The 6,495-nt window shown below is 50.0% G+C and overlaps 1 non-coding gene and 2 pseudogenes across 1 annotated transcript; 1 reads left to right on the top strand and 2 right to left on the bottom strand.

The window, feature by feature from the left end:
• Positions 1-419: 419 nt before the first annotated feature.
• On the bottom strand, positions 420-2,212 carry LOC128280415 (uncharacterized; annotated as a pseudogene).
• Positions 2,213-3,640: 1,428 nt separating this feature from the next.
• Positions 3,641-5,479, bottom strand: LOC128280414 (uncharacterized; annotated as a pseudogene).
• Positions 5,115-5,270, top strand: LOC128281227 (5.8S ribosomal RNA). The gene has a single exon (XR_008271440.1). It is a non-coding gene; the product is annotated as a 5.8S ribosomal RNA (ribosomal RNA).
• Positions 5,480-6,495: the final 1,016 nt, after the last annotated feature.

The raw sequence follows: 6,495 nt of genomic DNA, 5'->3' as shown, positions 1-6,495 counted from the left end.
CAGTAAAATAAATCCGTAACCTCAGGAAAAGGATTGGCTTTGAGGGCTGGGCACGGAGGTGCCGGTCCTAAACCCGTCAGCTACCGGTGCACTACTCGAGCTACTTTCACGGCGAGAGCGGGTCGTCGCGTGCTGGACGGAGGACGGACGGCCTTCTCCGGGTGATGAACAGTCGACTCAGAACTGGTACGGATAAGGGGAATTCGACTGTTTAATTAAAACAAAGCATTGAGATGGTCCCTGCGGATGCTCACGCAATTTGATTTCTGCCCAATGCTCTGAATGTCAAAGTGAAAAAATTCAACCAAGCGCGGGTAAACAGCGAGAGTAACTATGACTCTCTTAAGGTAGCCAAGTGCCTCATCATCTAATTAGTGACGCGCATGAATGGGTTAATGAGATTCCCACTGTCCCTGCTACTATCCAAGGAAACCACGACCAAGGAACGGGCTTGGCGAAATTAGCGGGTAAGAAGACCTGTTGAGCTTGACTCTAGTCCGACTTTATGAAATGACTTGAGAGGTGTAGGATAAGTGGGAGCTCTCGGGCGAAACTGAAATACCACTACTTTTAACGTTATTTTACTTATTTTGTGAATCGGAGGTGGGGGACGGCCCCTCTTTTTGGACCTAAAGTCTGCTTCGGTCGGCCGATCCGGGCCAAAGAAATTGTCAGGCGGGGAGTTTGGCTGGAGCGGCACATCTGTTAAAAGATAACAACAAGAATAGAAATCTCGTGTGGAACAAAAGGGTGAAAGCTCGTTTGATTCTGATTTTCAAGCTAGAGGAGTCAGAAAGTTACCACAGGGATAACTGGCTTGTGGCAGCCAAGCGTTCATAGCGACGATGCTTTCTGATCCTTCGATGTCGGCTCTTCCTACCATTGTGAAGCAGAATTCACCAAGTGTTGGATTGTTCACCCACCAATAGGGAACGTGAGATGGGTTTAGACCATCGTGAGACAGGTTAATTTTACCCTATTGATGGCCGTGTCGCAATAGTAATTCAACCTAGTACGAGAGAAACCGTTGATTCGCACAATTGGTCATTGCGCTTGGTTGAAAAGCCAGTGGCGCGAAGCTACTATGCGCTGGATTATGACTGAATGCCTCTAAGTCAGAATCTGGGCTAGAAGCGACGCACGCGTCCGTCGCCAGATTACCGACCTGTAGTAGGGGCCTTTGGCCCCCAAGGGCACGTGTCGTAGTTGCAGCGGCCGCGGTGGACAAGTCGCGGGCTCCTTCTTCGAGCGTAATTCCCACCAAGCGGCGAGTAGAATCCTTTGCAGATGACTTAAATACGCGACGAGGTATTGTAAGTGTCAGAGTGGCCTTGTTGCCACGATCTACTGAGATTCAGCCTATTGTCACTTCGATTTGTCCCTCCCCCCATCTCCCTTCTAATCCCCCATTGTTCTTTTGCACGTCCCGACCCTGGGGTCCCCAAGTGGGGGGCTTAGTGTAAGGAGTTAGTTAAACAATTGGCCGTGTAACCCCCTCGGGAAACATTGCACAACGGGGGCCTTGGTGGTGCGGGTGTAAGCTCCCAACTGTTGGCGGTCTAGGCACTTGTTCAATTTTCTGCCGTGTCGAGCCATGCCATCATGCCATACTTCATTCGGCTTCTTGTATTTGTTTTGGGCCAAGAGAAAAAATTTCTAAGTTAAACACTTGGCCGTGCTGCCCCCTCGGGAAACATGGCACAACGGGGGTCGTGGTGGTGCAGGTGCAAGCTCCCAACTGTTGGTCACTTCTTCAATTTTCTACCGTGCCGTGCCATCGTGCCATTATTCATTCGGCTTCTTGTATTTCTTTTGGGTCAACAGAAAAAATTTTCAGTTAAAAATACTAAGTGTAAGTGGCCTAAAAAACATTTTCCCCGTTTCAAGCATGTACGAGAGCTCGGGCAACATCCGCAACGTAGGCCATCCCATGGTGCGGGTCATCGGGCAAGATCAGCACCTTGGTGCCTCGGATGTGCAGGCATGTTGGGCTGAAAAAAGTGTCCCTGTTTCAGACATCTGAAACCTATCTCTGTTTCAGACACATGAATGTCGACTGGTAGCACATTGACCGAGTTTTTTTAGCTCTTTAGGGGGGAAGTGATATTGAGCAGATAGGGGTTATCCAGGGCACTACCCATACCCATCGCATGCCTGGACGTCGGTGCCCCCCACCACCGGTTAGGTTCCCTGTAGTGCTCCAACGATCCATCTCGGCGATGATCCGGTGAGCTATCCCAGGATATACAAAACGATGCAACGAGTCCCTCCCCAATCCCAAAAGGTAGAATTCGAATATCGTTACATGTTTGGTACCCAATAATGAATGAATTGCCCCAAAGGTAGATTTCGGATACCGTTGCATGACCGGTACCTAACAATGAATAAATCGTCCCTGTCCCTTCCCTTTTGCAATAAGAGCCTTCGACACCTTTGGCCCCTGGTCGTGTGGTAGCCTCGTACACTATCGGCAGCGTGTGCCATCCCGTGGTGCAGGGCCATTGAGCACCACCGGCCCCTTTGATGTGTCGGAGCATCAGGAAGCATCGGTACCTTGGTTCATCGGATGTGCGGGAGGGTCGAGCACCAAAGCTAATTTTGGGCCCCCGTTGGTGCAGAAGCGCCGGGTTTTAGACACATGAATGTCGCCTGCTAGCACATTGACCAAATCTTTTTAGCTCTTTAGGGGGGAGGTGATATTGAGGTGAACAGGGGTTGTCCAGGGCACTGCCCACGCTCATTTCATGCCCAGACGTCAGTGCCCTCCATCGCCAATTAGGTTCCCGGCGGTGCTCCGGCGATCCATTCCGGCGGTGCTCCTGCAAGCCATCCCAAAATATAGAAAATGATGCTACAAGTCATCCCGGTGCCTTTCCTAGGTCCCTCCCCTTTTGAATCATCTCGGTCCCTCCCCTTTTGGAATAAGAGCCTCCGGCACCTTCGGCCCTTGGTCGTGCCGGAGCATCAGGCACCCTTGGTAACCTAGGACGTCGATGGTGTGAGAGCATCGGCTCACGCAGCATGTTGAGAGCCATGCAGTGCCGACGTCGCAGAGGAATGCTACCTGGTTGATCCTGCCAGTAGTCATATGCTTGTCTCAAAGATTAAGCCATGCATGTGTAAGTATGAACAAATTCGATCGTGAAACCGTGAATGGCTCATTAAATCGCTTATAGTTTGTTTGATGGTATTTTCTACTCGGATAACCGTAGTAATTCTAGAGCTAATACGCATAACAAACCCCGACTTGGAAGGGATGCATTTATTAGATAAAGGTCGACACGGGCTTTGCCCGCTGCTCGATGATTCATGATAACTTCGACGGATCGCACGGCCTTTGTGCCGTGACGCATCATTCAAATTTCTGCCCTATCAACTTTCGATGGTAGGATAGTGGCCTACTATGGTGGTGACGGTGACGGAGAATTAGGGTTTGATTCCGAGAAGGAGCACGAGAAATGGCTACCACATCTAAGGAAGGCAAAGAAGCGCAAATTACCCAATCGACACGGGAGGTAGTGACAATAAATAACAATCTTGGGCTCTATGAGTCCGTAATTGGAATGGGTACAATCTAAATCCCTTAACGAGGATCCATTGGAGGGCAAGTCCGGTGCCAGTGAGTAGCGGTAATTCCAGCTCAATAGCGTATATTTAAGTTGTTGCGCTTAAAAAGCTCGTAGTTGGACTTAGGGGTGGGTCGGCCGGTTAGCCTCACGGTGAGCACCGGTGCTTTCGTCCCTCTTCGCCGCGATGCGCTCATGGCCTTAATTAGTCGGGTCGTTCCTCCCAACCTTTTTACTTTGAAGAAATTAGAGTGCTCAAAGTAGGCCTACGCTTGTATACATTAGCATGGGATATCATCATAGGATTTCGATCCTATTGTGTTGGCCTTTGGGATCGGAGTAATGATTAACAGGACAATCGGGGCATTCAGATTTCATAGTCAAAGGTGAAATTCTTGGATTTATGAAAGATGAACAATCTGAAAGCATTTGCCAAGGATGTTTTCATTAATCAAGAATGAAAGTTTGGGGCTCAAGACGATCGACATCTTGTCCTAGTATCAACCATAAACGATACCGACCGAGGATCGGCGGATGTTGCTTTATGACTCACTTGACACCTTATGAGAAATCAAAGTCTTTGGGTTAGGGGAGTATGGTCGCAAGGCTGAAACTTAAAGGAATTGACAAAAGGGCACCACTAGGAGTGGAGCCTGCGGCTTAATTTGACTCAACACGGGGAAACTTATCAGGTCCAGACATAGTAAGGACTGATAGACTGAGAGCTCTTTCTTGATTCTATGGGTGGTGGTGCATGGCTGTTCTTAGTTGGTGGAGCAATTTGTCTAGTTAATTTCGTTAACGAACGAGACCTCAGCCTAGCTTCTTAGAGGGACTATGGCCTTTTAAGCTACGGAAGTTTGATGCAATAATAGGTCTGTGATGCCCTTAGATGTTCTGGGCCGCACGCGCGCTACACTAATGTATTCAATGAGTCTATAGCCTTAGCCAACAGGCCCGGGTAATCTTTGAAATTTCATCGTGATGGGGATAGATCATTGCAATTGTTGGTATTCAATGAGGAATTCCTAGTAAGCGCGAGTCATCAGCTCGCGTTGACTACGTTCCTGCACTTTGTACACACCGCCCGTCACTCCTATCGATTGAATGGCCCGGTGAAGTGTTCGAATCGCGATGACGTGGGTGGTTCGCTACCCGCGATGTCGCGAGAAGTCTACTGAACCTTATCATTTAGAGGGGGGAGAAGTCGTAACAAGGTTTCCGTAGGTGAACCTATGGAAGGATCATTTTCAAAACCTGCATAGTAGAACGACCCGTGAACGCGTTGTATACAACATCGGAGGTGGTACGGGTGCATCATTGCCTATCGCCACCTCCGCGTGTCGGAGCGGCCGGTCTTGTCGTCCCTTTTCCCATTGGGTGGGGTGAGATGTCAGGATCAAACTCTTCGATGCAAAACGAACAAACCCCTGGCGCGAATCGGGCCAAGGAATCAAAATGAAAAAAGGGACATATCTTCTGTCGCCGCACCGTTCGCGGTGTCAGTGCTTCAGTGATGTTTTTCTTTTGTCGCAAAGTATATAGAATGACTCTTGGCAACGGATATCTCGGCTTTCGCATAGATGAAGAACGTAGCAAAATGCGATACTTGGTGTGAATTACAGAATCCTGTGAATGATCGAGTCGTTGAACTCAAGTTGCGCCCCAAGCGATTAGGCTGAGGGCACGTTTGCCTGGGTGTCACGCATCATCGTCCCCATCCAATTCTGATCCCTCGGGACTCGGTTCGACCGTGGCCAAAAATTGGCCTCTCGTGCGCTCACATCCAGCGGTTGGCCTAAATTCGAGTCCTCGATGATATAATCGTTGCGACGATCAGTGGTAATGCTATAAGTAATCTCGTTCGAAGTCGTGCGCATTCGTTGATCGAGACCCTTAAACCTTTTCGGCATCGCATTGCGAACCCAGGTCAAGGGGATTACCCACGAGTTTAAGCATATCAATAAGCGGAGGAAAAGAAACTTACTAGGATTCCCCGATGGCATGGCGAGTGAACCGGAAAAAGCCCGGCTTGAGAATCGGGCGCCACCGGCGCTCAATTGTAGTCTGGAGAAGCGTCCTCGGTGACAGATCGCCCAAGTCCCTTGGAAAGGGGCGCCGAGAGGGTGAGAGCCTGTCGTGCGGACCTGTCATACCACGAGGCAATCGCTCTCGAAGTCGGGTTGTTTGGGAATGCAGCCCTAATCGAGTGGTAAATTCCGTCCAAGGTTAAATACGGGCGAGAGACCGATAGCGAACAAGTACCGCGAGGGAAAAATGAAAAGGACTTTGAAAAGATAGTCAAAGAGTGCTTGAAATTGTCGGGAGGGGAGCGGATGGGGGCTGGCAATGTGCCTTGGTCGGATGTGGAACGGCGAGAACCAGTCCGTCGATCAGCTCGAAGGGTGGACAGACGCGGGTCGTGGCGGCGGTCCAAGCTCGGGCCTTTGATTCGCCTGTAGAGACATCGTCGCCTCGATTGTGGGATCCAGAACGCGCCGTCTCGGCGTAGTTTGGCACCTGCTTGCTCCAGGTGTCGATCGGTGGGCTCTCCATTCGGCCCATTTTGAAACACGGACGAAGAAGTCTGACATGTGTGCGAGTCAACGGGCTAGAAAACCCGTAAGGCACAAAGAAGCTGATTGGCGGGATCCCTCGCGGGTGCACCGCCGACTGACCTTGATCTTCTAAGAAGGGTTCGAGTGAGAGCATGCCTATCGACACCCGAAAGATGGTGAACTATGTCTGAGCAGGGTGAAGCCAGAGGAAACTCTGGTGGAGGCCCGCAGTGATACTGACATGCAAATCGTTCATCTGACTTGGGTATAGGGGTGAAAGGCTAATCGAACAGTTTAGTGTCACGGACTTAGAGTTTTCCCAAGCAATAAATGCGGCCTTAAGCGTTTCTCCACTCAAAAACGCCTAAGTC

Source organism: Gossypium arboreum, chromosome 9 (assembly GCF_025698485.1).
Source record: "Gossypium arboreum isolate Shixiya-1 chromosome 9, ASM2569848v2, whole genome shotgun sequence".
NCBI lineage: Eukaryota > Viridiplantae > Streptophyta > Magnoliopsida > Malvales > Malvaceae > Gossypium > Gossypium arboreum.
The sequence above is the reverse complement of the archived record's forward strand: the minus strand, read 5'-3'. Positions and strand labels throughout refer to the sequence as shown.